Below are 15,168 nucleotides of genomic sequence, written 5' to 3'. Positions count from 1 at the left end.
CTGGAGTTTGAAAAGATGTGCCTTGCAGACTTTGTGTCTAATTACCGTGTTGTGTATGGTCGGCAAACTAAAGGAAAGAATGTCCTCCCACTCCTCAACGATATGGGATTTCATTCAGAAGAGAACTGTTGGTAAGGCTGCAATTGTCAGGTATGCTCGCTTTTCAGAGGAGAAGCAACCGGAGAAGTTTTGCGGAACAATGGTAAAACTTTACGTGCCACATCGTGTCAACGAACAGCTGAAACCTCAAGGGTTTCCAACGTATCAGGAGTTTTACAAAAGGGGACTTGTAGAACTCCCGTCACACCCCAATTTCCGATTCCCTGTCCGTGGCTTAGTTAAAGCACAACAGAAGAAGTTTGAAAAACACGGCAAAAAAGTGGACGAAGCATATGAACAGCTGCAGCGGGAAGGACCGTCTGAGAATGCTTGGTGTGCTTTTGCCCCTGAAATCGACGTTGATCGGATGGAGTGTATTGCAGAACAACAAGACGTCCATCCAGAAGAAAATGAACAGGATGATGTTCCAGAATACCAGATTCGTCGTGAAGATGGAGACGGAGTCGTACCACAGATTGAGGCACCACAGATGACTAATGAATATCTGAGGAAGATGTTTAGGAGTCTAAATGAGACGCAGGCAGCAATTTTTTACACTGTCCGCCAGTGGTGTCAGAAGCGTGTGTGGGGTCACAATCCAGAGCAGTTTTTTTACTTTTTGTCAGGCGGTGCAGGTTGTGGGAAATCGCACGTCATCAAGTGCATACACTCGGAAGCAACTAAGATTCTGCGACAACTCCCTCGACTCCGGGAAGAAGGGGATCTCTCCGTGCCCACGGTGTTGTTGTCTGCGTTTACTGGAACTGCAGCATTCAACATCTCTGGAAAAACGCTGCATTCCCTTTTAAAACTGCCAAGGAGTCTGAAGCCACCTTATCAAGGACTTGGGAACGCCCTAGATGAAGTGAGAGCAGGATTACGCGACGTGGAGATTCTTATCATCGATGAAATATCCATGGTTTCTAAGGATCTGTTCACATACGTAAACTGGAGATTTCAGCAGATCAAAGGCAACAAGAAACCTTTTGGAGGAATATCTTGCCTCGTCGTAGGGGATTATTATCAACTGCCACCGCTTGGTAAAGCCAAACCGCTCTGTGTGTATGAAGAGGATATGCTGGATTTCTGGAAGGACCATTTTCAAATCATCACACTCACAGAGATCATGCGGCAGAAGGAAGACCTCGCTTTCGCTCAACTGTTGAACCGACTACGAGTGAGGCAGAAGACAGAAGCTCTCAGGGAAGATGATAGAGCTTTGTTATTCCAGGCTGTGAAGAAGCCAGAAGACTGTCCACGTGATGCTCTACACATATTCGCCACTAACAAAGAGGTTGACAAGTACAATACCGAGATTGTACAGGCCCTCTTCGCTGACATCATAACAATTGATGCCGAAGACTACAGGAAAGATCCAAGAACAGGAAGGATGAAGCGATTAAACAAACCTGTCACTGGAAAAAAGGACGACTTGCTGGACACAATGCAAGTTGCAGTGGGAGTTCGTGTGATGGTAACCAGGAACCTGGATGTAGAAGATGGAATTGTCAATGGATGTTTTGGCACGATTGCAAACATCGTCACCAAAGCAAAAGATGGAATCGACACCGTACAAATGTTGGGACTTCAACTTGACAATCCGAACGCCGGTCAGAAACACCGTAAAAAGGTACGAGGTGAAGAAGACGTCTTGGTTTACATTGAGAGATCTGAAGAAAGTCTGAGGAAAGGAGCCGTTCGTCGACAGTTTCCAATTAAGCTAGCTTACGCCTGCACAGCCCACAAAGTTCAAGGCATGACAATGCACTCTGCAGTAGTGTCATTGAAGAAGATTTTTGAGCCGGGAATGGCCTACGTTGCCCTCAGCAGAACGACATCTCTACAAGGATTACACATTACGGATTTCGACGACAAGAAGATATATGCTGATCCTGAAATCACAACCTCTTTGCAAAGCATGAGAAGAGCAAGAGTTGAAGAAATCATGCCACTTCTGCAGCACGTGAGGGAAAATAGGCAGGAACAGACACTCACCATCATTCATCACAACACGGAAGGACTGGCATCTCACATGGAGGATATCAGATGCCATCATGAGCTACAACTCGCCGATGTTCTGTGTTTAACAGAAACACACCTGACTGGATCGTCTACTTCAGATCTCCAATTGGAAGGATACAACTTGTTCACACGCAACAGGCATGTCTCCTACTCCACACATCAAGAACTTGGAAGGAAAAATGGAGGTGGAGTCGCAATATATTGCAAGGAGCACATTCCAACTCAGCCCAGGCAATATATACAAAATGTGACTGATCTGGAGTTTGCTGTGATCAAATTGGATTCCCCAATAAAAGCAGCAGTCGTAGCTGTGTATAGGCCTCCACAATACAGTGTTGGAGATTTCTTGACCAACCTGAACAGTATGCTGGATTACCTGAACCTCACACACAACGATCTCGTCATCATCTGTGGAGATTTCAACGAGGACCTCTTACACCCTGGAAAAAAACCTATTCTGGAGTTGTTTCAATCTCGAGGATACACGCAACTGATTACATCAGCGACGACGGAAAAGCACACACTACTTGACCACATCTACATTTCAAATCTGGACTTCTGTCATCAATCGGGCGTGTTAGAGACCTACCACAGTTACCACAATCCTGTGTACTGTGTATTGCGTTTTTTTCCATAGGTGAATTGCCCGCTATACCAGGTCACTGGGGCCACTGAATCAGCATTAACGACAACAGTGGGGCAACACCAGCCTTAGTTCCCCAGTGGCTTCTGTATGAGTGGTGTCTTGGCCTTAAGCCATATTGAACTGAGGTTCCATTTAACCTCCTTTATCGACGGCAGTGACGTTGCGGTTATATTGTGTTGTCCGTGGTAATATAAAGGTGTTGTGTCCCTGAGTTACCTAGAGTACAGCAGCAGGAAGGACGAAGGAGTAGTGTGGCAGCTCCAGACAGGACAGGAAGTGAAGGCAGCAGAATACAGGACGCAGTCAGGGTTAGTGTAATAACTCCAGGGAAGACACAGACAGTGAGAGCAACAGCAGCAGTAAGTCATTAAAAGACAGTAAGGTTAAGTGAGAAGTATTAAGACACTGTTGTGATGTATTTGATTTTTACCCTAACGTAACATTTGTTTCAAATGTTGTGTTCAATCTGTACGATGTGTACTGGATATATTATTTGCAGTCCTCTGCTATTCTAATATTGATATGTGCTCTTCTGTAAAGTTGCAGGAAGATTTTGAAGACCATAGCAGTCCTGTGCAACACTGGATATGAGTGTGCAATATACCATCTAAAGGTAAGTGTTAAAAGATGTCACTTCAGTCACTGTGCTACTGCATGTGATAGCCACATTTTAAAGGAATATTGTAATCTAATTTTGATTTTGATGTTTTTCAGGAACCGGCGAGTCAGAATGTCTGAGAAGATCAAGTGTGCTTCACCACTGATGATGATGAGCTGGATACCAGCTTATGGGCTAATTTCTTTCAGTAAGTTTTAGTTTACTTAATTATGTTTATTATTATTTTTTAGTTTATTAGTAAGTGTGTATGCAGTGATCCTGTTATTCATTTATTAAGTTCATTGCCAGAGGACGGGACCAGATGTGTTTGGAGTTGAAGACAACGCTGAAGACCAAAGAAGCAACGGAAGAAGAACATTCACTGAGGTAAAGTTTGTCAATAATACTGGAAAGGTCTAGTGTTTCAGTGCACTTTATCATACAGTGTGTTTGTTCAGAGGCATGTGCTTTGATGTGAACGCTTAGATTTTAAAGTGTATGATGGTCCTCAGAAGTGTGAGAGCAGAAATGTCTCTTGCAAGACATACATCTGACCTGAAAGTTTATGCTCTGTAAGTCTTGTAGAATGAAATTTTTTTTTATTCAATTCACTAACATGATCATATCTGTTTTACCTCCTCTACCTCAGGGTGTCCAGCCTGTTTGCCATGACAGATCCAGCGGCTAGATGGCGGAAGATGCTTCAATACCCAATTGCACTGAATCATTAGATGATCAATTAATTAATATTAATATATATTTTTAAATTATCTTATTATATTAAATAATTGGTCTCAGTTTACTATTTCATATATTAGTTTGAATAATAATGTTTTTATAATGTGTACGCCATGCCTGAGGAGGATGGGTTCCCCCTGATGAGTCTGGTTCCTCTCAAGGTTTTTTATCTCCTTAAGAGTTTTTTCCTTGCCACCGTCGCCACTGGCTTGCTCACTGGGGGTGTTGTGTCAAATCCTGTGTCCCTCTCGCGTCCCTGCCGACCAGGGTTTCCAAAAACAACAGTTTGCGACTCGATGAATTTTTTATTAATTAAATCATAGAAATTTAAACGACTAAAACTGAAATCATGTTATGGCTTAGTCACTTACGGTAAAGCAGTAAGCCCTGTGATGCTGTGATTAACAGTGCTTTCAGAACTGCTAAGGGGTGTTGCTGTTTTCTGAAATCACAGGGCTTATGTATGGCCTTATGCCCTTTATAAACACTTGTGCAGTAATCGACGCAATCATGGACAGTAATGTGAGTATTTTACAATGGCTTTAAATGCAACATGCACAAGGTTCACTTTATTAATACAATAATTCAAACACTTTCACCACTATTCTGCCAAAATAGAAACTTGATTTAAAAATTTTTATTATTGCAACAGTAAGATATTTGTTTTTTATTTTCATAATTCGATAATTTTAATATGAAGTTAAAATAATATTTATATGTGAGCTAGTGCAACATTATAGGGTGGGATTTGGCACAACAGGTGTTTTCTAATACTTTTAATAAACATTTTGGTTGAATTGGCACATCAAGTGTTTTTGTCTTTATTGTATCTTCTTCAATGGCACATTTAATGTGTTCTTCTGAACTTCACAGAAGGTCCAGGGGGTTTTCCAGAAAGCAAGGTTAACTTACAGTCACATATACTCTCAGTAGATTGACCCAAACCTTGCTTACTCTAGGTACGCTGTTTCCAGAAACTATTTTATACTTCTTTTTTTTTTTTCTTTTTTTTTTTAAATCAAGGCCACAATATGTCTCTGCATATTTTCACTGTTAACATATTTTTTTATTTTTCACTTAAATATTTCATGTCACGACTAAGGATTGCAAAAATGTTTAATAACCTTATGGTGTCCAGAAATTTTTATTTGACAAAGAATATTTAATAGTAGTGAATTAAAAGCTACAGGATCTAGCTGTGGCTGGGCTCGGGGATAGATTCTTAAACATTTTAGGTGAATTGGCTAATCCTGCATGATTGCTTTATTGAATGGTATATTCACAGATGGTACAATAAGATGGTTAAACTTTTAAATAAGGTTTGTATTCTTCTATGCATGAAGACTTTGTGTGTAAATATTTGTTATTTTTTATCATAATCCAATAAGCAAACTTTGTTTTACCTCCAAACCTGCTAAGATCACACTCTTACTTGATCTGGATGAGTATCATTAGAAAGACTTAAAATGTCAGCCTAAATATTTGAATACTGTTGATAAAACTTGGTTGCCATGACACTAAATTAACAGCACTTACACAAGTTTTTAATTTTTTAATTTTTATTAATTTCTCTGGTCTGGCAAATGAATCCCATCCCACCTGTTTATTGTAAATAAACAGTCCACCACTGTGGTGTTGGTAAGTGTCTGGAGTACAGAAAGGTCCTCCGTCATGAAGCTCAGAAGATCCACTGCAGGTTTGAGCCCCAGGTGACCAACTCTCAGCCCACTTCACAAAGCTGTGGCTGGCAATCAATACTACTTTATCTAAAAAATGTGTTAAAACTTTATGGTAAATGAAAATCGGTAATGAAGCAGATATATATGAACGTATGTTACGGTGTGGCAAAGCTTTACAATTCACTGAAAATATAAGCAGTTTAGGTAAAAGTTGGTCTTTTTGATTCAGGCAAATAGTATTTAAATTTAGTACTTTATAAAATATTGAGTTTTTCACATTTAAAAACCCTGAAAACAGCCATATTAAAGGTCCTTGAAAAATACTTGAATTTTTAAAAGGAATGTATGAAATTACTGTTCATTTTTGGTTTGGATAAAAACATTTTCACGCAAAATGAACAATGCAGCGCGTGTTAAATAGCCATTTCACCTGACTTTTGGGAGCTCACGAGATCTCGCGATATTACTCCTACAGGTGAGAAGCAGTCTCGCGATATTGGAATGAAGTTGAGTTTGTGGTAAAACCTTTTATTGCATGTGCTGTTTGTTGGGTTTCATTTGGGAACGCACGCAAATTTTGACTCCCTTTGTATTGCACTGTTATAATTTACAAGCGAAGAGCGCGTCTCCATCTCTGCAGCTCGGTCCACAAACTTGCATATACTGTACTGTGTGGGGCTGCTCAATGTTTATCTGGGAAGGGTGGGGGTCTGTGTGTGTGTGTTTGTGGGTTACCTCACTAGATTCGTAACGTAAATCATCTTTGCAAACCATAGACGTTGCAAACACAGGAGAATACAACAACGTACCTCTATGCATCGCGATTTCAAAATAAAAGGCCCTCTAATTTTGCCCAGATCTAAATATTCAAACTAAATACATTTTTAAACGACGTTGAATCGAGCTGTAAAATGAAATATCACCAGGCCGTTGGCTCTCTCTGCGGGTATTTGTCATATTTATAATACATAATAATAAAATAATAAACGTAGCTCAATTGTTCAAGTGTATGGTATAGTTTTTATTCTTCAGGTCAATCATATATTCATCAAATACAATCAGTTTGAACATGGATAGCAATAAATTCGCTGAGGTATTCTTTTAAATATTAAAGTTGCCACAGTCATTGCATGATTTGCTTGTGCTGTACTTTATTTGTAACATCTTGTTTTATTATTTATTGTATTAAAATAAAATAAAATAAATGTTTTGTAAGGGATATTTCTGTCCTTGAAAACCACAAAAAATAGCAATAGCAACCGCATAGCAACACCCTAGAAACCACCCCAAATACCCTAGCAACCGCCATAGCAATCAACAAATGTGTCCTATGGCAACCGCATAGTAACACCTTAGCAACTATCAAGAGTACCTTAGCAACAGAGGGGCGAGTTTTGCCACTGCAAGCACCACTCACATTTTCTTCAGGAAATGTACCTTCTAGTTCTTCTTATTATTCTTCTAGATCCGTACGAATTTCGGCGCGTAACTAGTCCCGCAATTTTTGTCACAGACCAACGAAACAGGCGTCAAATCGTGCGCCCTAATCGGGAATGGTGTGCTATGACTTTTATAAGCGATCGGGCGTACGATGTTCGTCCGGCGGGCGAAAAATCGGGCGATCAAACCCATAGACTTAACATTGGGGTCAACTTTGACGGATCGTAGCTCCGAGAGAGAATTTCGCAGAAACATGCGAATCACCACATTTGGAGAGGCTGTCAGGCTGTGCGAAAACATACCCCGAATTTGGGTATAAGTTGTACCGCTGGGGCGCAAGAGCCCCCCAAATTTGCCCCTAATACAAAGTATAGGGAGGGCTTATCCTACTGTGGGACATTACATAGGGATTTTGTATTGAACATAACTCTGGATCACTGTGCCATAGAGACAAGGGGGTGGGCTCATTTGAATCAGGCAACCAATCAGACTCTCATGATCATTATGAAGCTATCAAGCCACGCCCTAGCAACCATATAGAGCACCATAGCAACAAGCCCCATAGACTTCCATTGAAAAAGATCAAATGAATAACTTTGGATAGAAGTGTCATAGAAACATGAGGGTGGGCTCGTTTGACTCGGGCAGCAAACGGCCAATCATGTATCTCCTTCAAGACAACCTAGCCACGCCCTAGCAACCATTAAGAGCTACCTAGCAACCAAAATCCAAAGATAGATATCTTAACATCTGAAAGACATAGAAGCATGGGGGTTGGTTTATATTGTCAAGCAGACTTTGAAGTATCATCATTGGCAGCTGCAAGGCCACTCCCTAGCAACCAAACACAGTACCCTAGCAACCATTTTGCAAGATCTATATCTCCACATCAGAACATCCTAGAGACATGGGGGTTGGTTTATATTGACAAGTAGACTTTGGAGTATCACTATTGGCAGCTGCCAAGCCACTCCATAGCAACCAAATGGAGTACCCTAGCAACCGTTTTGCACGACCTATATCTCTGCATCAGAACATCGTACAGACATGGTGGTTGGATATTTTGACTCATGCTAGCACACTGGACTTCCAACATGCTAGTCATGCTAGCAGTGATTAGCTACATGCTAATAGTGATTAGCTAAGTGCTCAAATGGGCTAAGAACTCTATAATAACTACATAGTGACCATCTGTGACAACTACCCACCACCTAGTAACATCATAGCGACCACCCAGGAGACCATAGCAACTGCCTAGCAACCAGCCAAAACACCCTAGCAACCGCCTAGCAACACCTTAGCAACCACCCCAAGTACCGTAGCAACTGCCTAGCAACCACCCAGGTTACCATAGCAACCGCCCTAGCAACCACCCCGGGTACCCTAGCAACCACATAGCAACACCCTAGCAACCGCCCCAATTACCCTAGCAACCACCCTGGGTACCTTAGCAACGGCCCTAGCAACCGTCATTGGGAGCCTAGCAACCGCCCTAGCAACCACCCCGGGTACCCTAGCAACCACATAGCAACACCCTAGCAACCACCCCGATTACCCTAGCAACCACCCTGAGTACCCTAGCAACGGCCCTAGCAACCATCATGGGGACCCTAGCAACCGCCCTAGCAACCACCCCGGGTACCCTAGCAACCACATAGCAACACCCTAGCAACGACCCCGATTACCCTAGCAACCACCCTGGGTACCCTAGCAACGGCCCTAGCAACCATCCTGGGGACCCTAGGAACCACCCAGATTACCCTAGCAACCACCGAGGGTACCTTAGCAACCATCATGGGGACCCTAGCAACCGCCCTAGCAACCACCCAGGGTACCTTAGCAACCACCGTAGCAACCTCATTGCAACAGCCTAGCAACAGAGGGGCGAGTTTTGCCACTGCAAGCACCACTCACATTTTCTTCAGGAAATGTACCTTCTAGTTAAGTTGGCTTGAAAAAGCCAACTTACTGATCTACTATTTAATCTTATTATTATTATTCTTCTGAGCCAAATTTTAAACACTATCTCCTCCTAGAGCTTTCAAGCTAGAACCACCAAACTCGGGTCAGACCTTCAGACTGGTCTGACTCGGGTTGCTATATCTTTTCTAACTGATCCAGCTTATGGTTTTCGTAAACCAGACTACCAAAACCACCTTAAATCCCATAGACTTTCATTGAGGGGGTACAAACTTTTGAAAAATAAGGCTTATAATATATTTAAGCTGTCTACTACCATAGCAAACCTTAAAAACTCTCTACTGAGAATACAGCTAAAACCAGCCTAAGCTGATCAGTTGTTTTGGCTAGTCTCCCAAACTGGTTTTTAAGTGGTTTTGACCACTCTCACGCTGGTCTTAGCTGGGTTTTAGCTGGTTTTTACTGAATCCACTGTTTTTAGCTGGTTTTTGCCAGATTCGCATAGAAACATGCTAACAACATGCTAGTTACTCACTTATCAGACTAGAAACATGCCTATAACATGGTTTTAAAGTGGTTTCGGCCACTGTCATGCTGGCCTTAGCTGGTCTTAGCTGGTTTTAGGTGGTTTAGTATAGAAAAATGAAAACAACATCCTAGTTACTTGCTAATCAGACTAGAAACATACTTCTAACATGGTTTAAAGTGGTTTTGGCCACTGTCAAGCTGGCTTTAGCTGGTCTTAGCTGGTTTTAGGTGGTTTTCTTTAATGAATCAACTGGTTTTAGCTAGATTATCATAAAAACATATTAACAACATGTTAGTAATTTGCTAATCAGTCTAGAAACATACTTCTAACATGGTTTAAAGTGGTATTAGCCACTGTCAAGCTGGCTTTAGCTGGTCTTAGCTGGTTTTAGCTGGTTTTCTTTACTGAATCAACTGGTTTTAGCTAGATTATCATAGAAACATGTTAACAACATGTTAGTAACTTGATAATCAGACTAGAAACATACTTCTAACATGGTTTAAAGTGGTTTTGGCCACTGTCAAGCTGGCTTTAGCTGGTCTTAGCTGGTTTTAGGTGGTTTTCTTTACTGAATCAACTGGTTTTAACTAGATTATCATAGAAACATGTTAATAACATGCTAGTAACTTGCTAATCAGACTAGAAACATACTTCTAACATGGTTTAAAGTGGTTTTGGCCACTGTCAAGCTGGTCTTAGCTGGTTTCTAACTGAATCAACTGGTTTTAGCTCGATTATCATAGAAACATGTTAACAACATGTTAGTAACTTGATAATCATGTCAAGAACATGCTTTTAACATGGTTTTAAAGTAGTTTTGGCCACTGTCACGCTGGTCTTAGCTGGTTTCTAACTGAATCAACTGGTTTTACCTGGATTAGCATAGAAACATGTTAGTCACTTGCTAGCCCTGCTAGCCACATGCTAGTCACATGTTAATCATGCTAGCAACATGCTAGTTGTATACTAATCATTCTAAAAACATGCTAGAGACATACTAGCAACATGTTAATCATGCTACAAACATGCTAATGACATGCTAGTCACTTCCTAATCATGTTAATAAAATGCTAGCAACATGCTAATCATGCTACAAACATGCTAGCAACATGCTAATCATGCTAGCAAAATGTTAGCGACATGCTAGAGACATGCTAGCCACATGCTAATCATGCTAGAAACATGCTAATCATGCTACAAACATGCTAGCAACATGCTAATCATGCTAGCAAAATGTTAGCGACATGCTAGCAACATGCTAGAGACATGCTAGCCACATGCTAATCATGCTAGAAACATGTTAGAAACATGTTAATCATGCTACAAACATGCTAGCAACACGCTAATCATGCTAGCAAAATGTTAGCGACATGCTATCAACATGCTAATCATGCTAGAAAAATGCTAACAACATGCTAGAGACATGCTAGCCACATGCTAATCATGCTAGAAACGTGTTAGCAACATGCTAATCATGCTACAAACATGTTAGCAACATGCTAATCATGCTAGCAAAATGTTAGCGACATGCTAGCAACATGCTAATCATGCTAGAAACATGCTAACAACATGCTAGAGACATGCTAGCCACATGCTAATCATGCTAGAAACATGCTAGCAACATGCTAATCATGCTAGAAACATGCTAGCAACATGCTAATCATGCTAGCAAAATGTTAGTTACATGCTAACAACATGCTAATCATGCTACAAAAATGTTAGCAACATGCTAGCAACATGCTAATCATACTAGAAACATGTTAGCAAAATGCTAATAATGCTACAAACATGCTAGCGACATGCTAGCAACATGCTAATCATGCTACAAACATATTAGCAAAATGCTAATCATGCTAACAAAATGCTAGCGAAATGTTAACAACATGCTAATCATTCTACAAACATGCTAGTGGAATGCTAGCAACATGCTAATCATGCTAGCAAAATGCTAATCATGCTACAAACATGCTAACGACATGCTAGTCACTTGCTAATCATGTTAATAAAATGCTAGCAACATGAAAATCATGCTAGAGACATGCTAGCCACATGCTAATCATGCTACTAAAATGTTAACAACATGCTAATCATGCTACAAACATGCTAGCAACATGCTAATCATGCTAGCAAAATGTTAGCGACATACTAGCAACATGCTAATCATGCTCGAAACATGCTAACAACATGCTAGAGACATGCTAGCCAAATGCTAATCATGCTAGAAACATGTTAGCAACATGCTAATCATGCTACAAACATGCTAGCAACATGCTAATTATGCTAGCAAAATGTTAGCGACATGCTAGCAACATGCTAATCATGCTAGAAACATGCTAGTCACATGCTAGCAAAATGCTAATCATGCTAAAATCATGCTCTCAACATTCTAGAAACATGTTAACAACTTTGCTAATCATGCTAACGACATGGTAGTCACTTGCTTATAATGTTAATAATATGTTAATCACTTTCTTTTTTAAACTTCTTAACTTTTCAAACTTTTAAATTTTTAAAACTTTTTAAGCTTTTCAAACTTTTTACATTTTTCTAACTTTCTGGCCAGGCTTTTTCAAGCCAACTTAAAGTTTGAAAACAAACTTTACTATCTAGTTATTATTATTATTCTTCTGAGCCAAATTTTACACACTATCTCCTCCTAGAGCTTTCAAGCTAGAACCACCAAACTCGGGTCAGACCTTCAGACTGGTCTGACTCGGGTTGCTATATCTTTTCTAACTGATTCGGCTTATGGTTTTCGTAAACCAGACTACCAAAACCACCTTAAATCCCATAGACTTTCATTGCGGGGGTACAAACTTTTGAAAAATAAGGCTTATAATATATTTAAGCTGTCTACTACCAGGGCAAACCTTAAAAACTCTCTACTGAGAATACAGCTAAAACCAGCCTAAGCTGATCAGTTGTTTTGGCTAGTCTCCCAAACTGGTTTTTAAGTGGTTTTGACCACTCTCACGCTGGTCTTAGCTAGGTTTTAGCTGGTTTTTACTGAATCCACTGTTTTTAGCTGGTTTTTGCCAGATTCGCATAGAAACATGCTAACAACATGCTAGTTACTCACTAATCAGACTAGAAACATGCCTATAACATGGTTTTAAAGTGGTTTCGGCCACTGTCACGCTGGCCTTAGCTGGTCTTAGCTGGTCTTAGCTGGTTTTAGGTGGTTTAGTATAGAAAAATGAAAACAACATCCTAGTTACTTGCTAATCAGACTAGAAACATACTTCTAACAAGTTTTAAAGTGGTTTTGGCCACTGTCACGCTGGCCTTAGCTGGTCTTAGCTGGTTTAGGTGGTTTTCTTTACTGAATCAACTGGTTTTAGCTAGATTATCATAGAAACATGTTAATACCATGTTAGTAATTTGCTAATCAGACTAGAAACATACTTCTAACATGGTTTAAAGTGGTTTTGGCCACTGTCAAGCTGGCTTTAGCTGGTCTTAGCTGGTTTTAGGTGGTTTTCTTTACTGAATCAACTGGTTTTAGCTAGATTATCATAGAAACATGTTAACAACATGTTAGTAACTTGATAATCAGACTAGAAACATACTTCTAACATGGTTTAAAGTGGTTTTGGCCACTGTCAAGCTGGCTTTAGCTGGTCTTAGCTGGTTTTAGGTGGTTTTCTTTACTGAATCAACTGGTTTAACTAGATTATCATAGAAACATGTTAATAACATGCTAGTAACTTGCTAATCAGACTAGAAACATACTTCTAACATGGTTTAAAGTGGTTTTGGCCACTGTCAAGCTGGTCTTAGCTGGTTTCTAACTGAATCAACTGGTTTTAGCTCGATTATCATAGAAACATGTTAACAACATGTTAGTAACTTGATAATCATGTCAAAAACATGCTTTTAACGGTTTTAAAGTAGTTTTGGCCACTGTCACGCTGGTCTTAGCTGGTTTCTAACTGAATCAACTGGTTTTACCTGGATTAGCATAGAAACATGTTAGTCACTTGCTAGCCATGCTAGCCACATGCTAGTCACATTTTAATCATGCTAGCAACATGCTAGTTGTATACTAATCATTCTAAAAACATGCTAGAGACATACTAGCAACATGCTAATCATGCTACAAACATGCTAACGACATGCTAGTCACTTGCTAATCATGTTAATAAAATGCTAGCAACATGAAAATCATGCTAGAGACATGCTAGCCACATGCTAATCATGCTACTAAATGTTAACAACATGCTAATCATGCTACAAACATGCTAGCAACATGCTAATCATGCTAGCAAAATGTTAGCGACATGCTAGCAACAATGCTAATCATGCTAGAAACATGCTAACAACATGCTAGAGACATGCTAGCCACATGCTAATCATGCTAGAACATGTTAGCAACATGCTAATCATGATACAAACATGCTAGCAACATGCTAATCATGCTAGCAAAATGTTAGCGACATGCTACCAACATGCTAATCATGCTGAAACATGCTAACAACATGCTAGAGACATGCTAGCCACATGCTAATCATGCTAGAAACATGTTAGAAACATGCTAATCATGCTACAAACATGTTAGCAAACATGCTAATCATGCTAGCAAAATGTTAGCGACATGCTAGCAACATGCTAATAATGTTAGAAACATGCTAACAACATGCTAGAGACATGCTAGCCACATGCTAATCATGCTAGAAACATGTTAGCAAAACATGCTAATCATGCTACAAACATGCTAGCAACATGCTAATCATGCTAGCAAAATGTTAGCGACATGCTAGCAACATGCTAATCATGCTAGAAACATGCTAACAACATGCTAGAGACATGCTAGCCACATGCAATCATGCTAGAAACATGCTAGCAACATGCTAATCATGCTAGAAACATGCTAGCAACATGCTAATCATTGCTAGCAAAATGTTAGTTACATGTTAACAACATGCTAATCATGCTACAAAAATGCTAGCAACATGCTAGCAACATGCTAATCATACTAGAAACATGTTAGCAAAATGCTAATAAGGCTACAAACATGCTAGCGACATGCTAGCAACATGCTAATCATGCTAACAAACATATTAGCAACATGCTAATCATGCTAACAAAATGCTAGCGAAAATTTAATCATGCTACAAACATGCTAACGACATGCTAGTCACTTGCTAATCATGTTAATAAAATGCTAGCAACATGAAAATCATGCTAGAGACATGCTAGCCACATGCTAATCATGCTACTAAAATGTTAACAACATGCTAATCATGCTACAAACATGCTAGCAACATGCTAATCATGCTAGCAAAAATGTTAGCGACATACTAGCAACATGCTAATCATGCTCGAAACATGCTAACAACATGCTAGCCACATGCTAATCATGCTAGAAACATGTTAGCAACATGCTAATCATGCTACAAACATGCTAGCAACATGCTAATCATGCTAGCAAAATGTTACGACATGCTAGCAACATGCTAATCATGCTGGAAACATGCTAGTCACATGCTAGAAACAT

The 15,168-nt window shown here is 40.0% G+C and overlaps 1 long non-coding RNA gene across 2 annotated transcripts; it reads left to right on the top strand.

Moving 5' to 3' along the window:
• Window positions 1–2,970: 2,970 nt before the first annotated feature.
• LOC113097457 (uncharacterized) lies at window positions 2,971–4,906 on the top strand. Of its 2 annotated transcripts, none has more exons than XR_003288861.1 (5): window positions 2,971–3,126; window positions 3,308–3,380; window positions 3,482–3,573; window positions 3,664–3,752; window positions 4,015–4,906. It is a non-coding gene; the product is annotated as an uncharacterized LOC113097457 (long non-coding RNA). The 2 variants fall into 2 exon arrangements; XR_003288862.1 differs by having other exon boundaries at window positions 2,984–3,075.
• The last annotated feature ends 10,262 nt before the right edge of the window (window positions 4,907–15,168 follow it).

Source organism: Carassius auratus, unplaced genomic scaffold, assembly GCF_003368295.1.
Source record: "Carassius auratus strain Wakin unplaced genomic scaffold, ASM336829v1 scaf_tig00216279, whole genome shotgun sequence".
Classification (NCBI taxonomy): domain Eukaryota; kingdom Metazoa; phylum Chordata; class Actinopteri; order Cypriniformes; family Cyprinidae; genus Carassius; species Carassius auratus.
The sequence above is the reverse complement of the archived record's forward strand: the minus strand, read 5'-3'. Positions and strand labels throughout refer to the sequence as shown.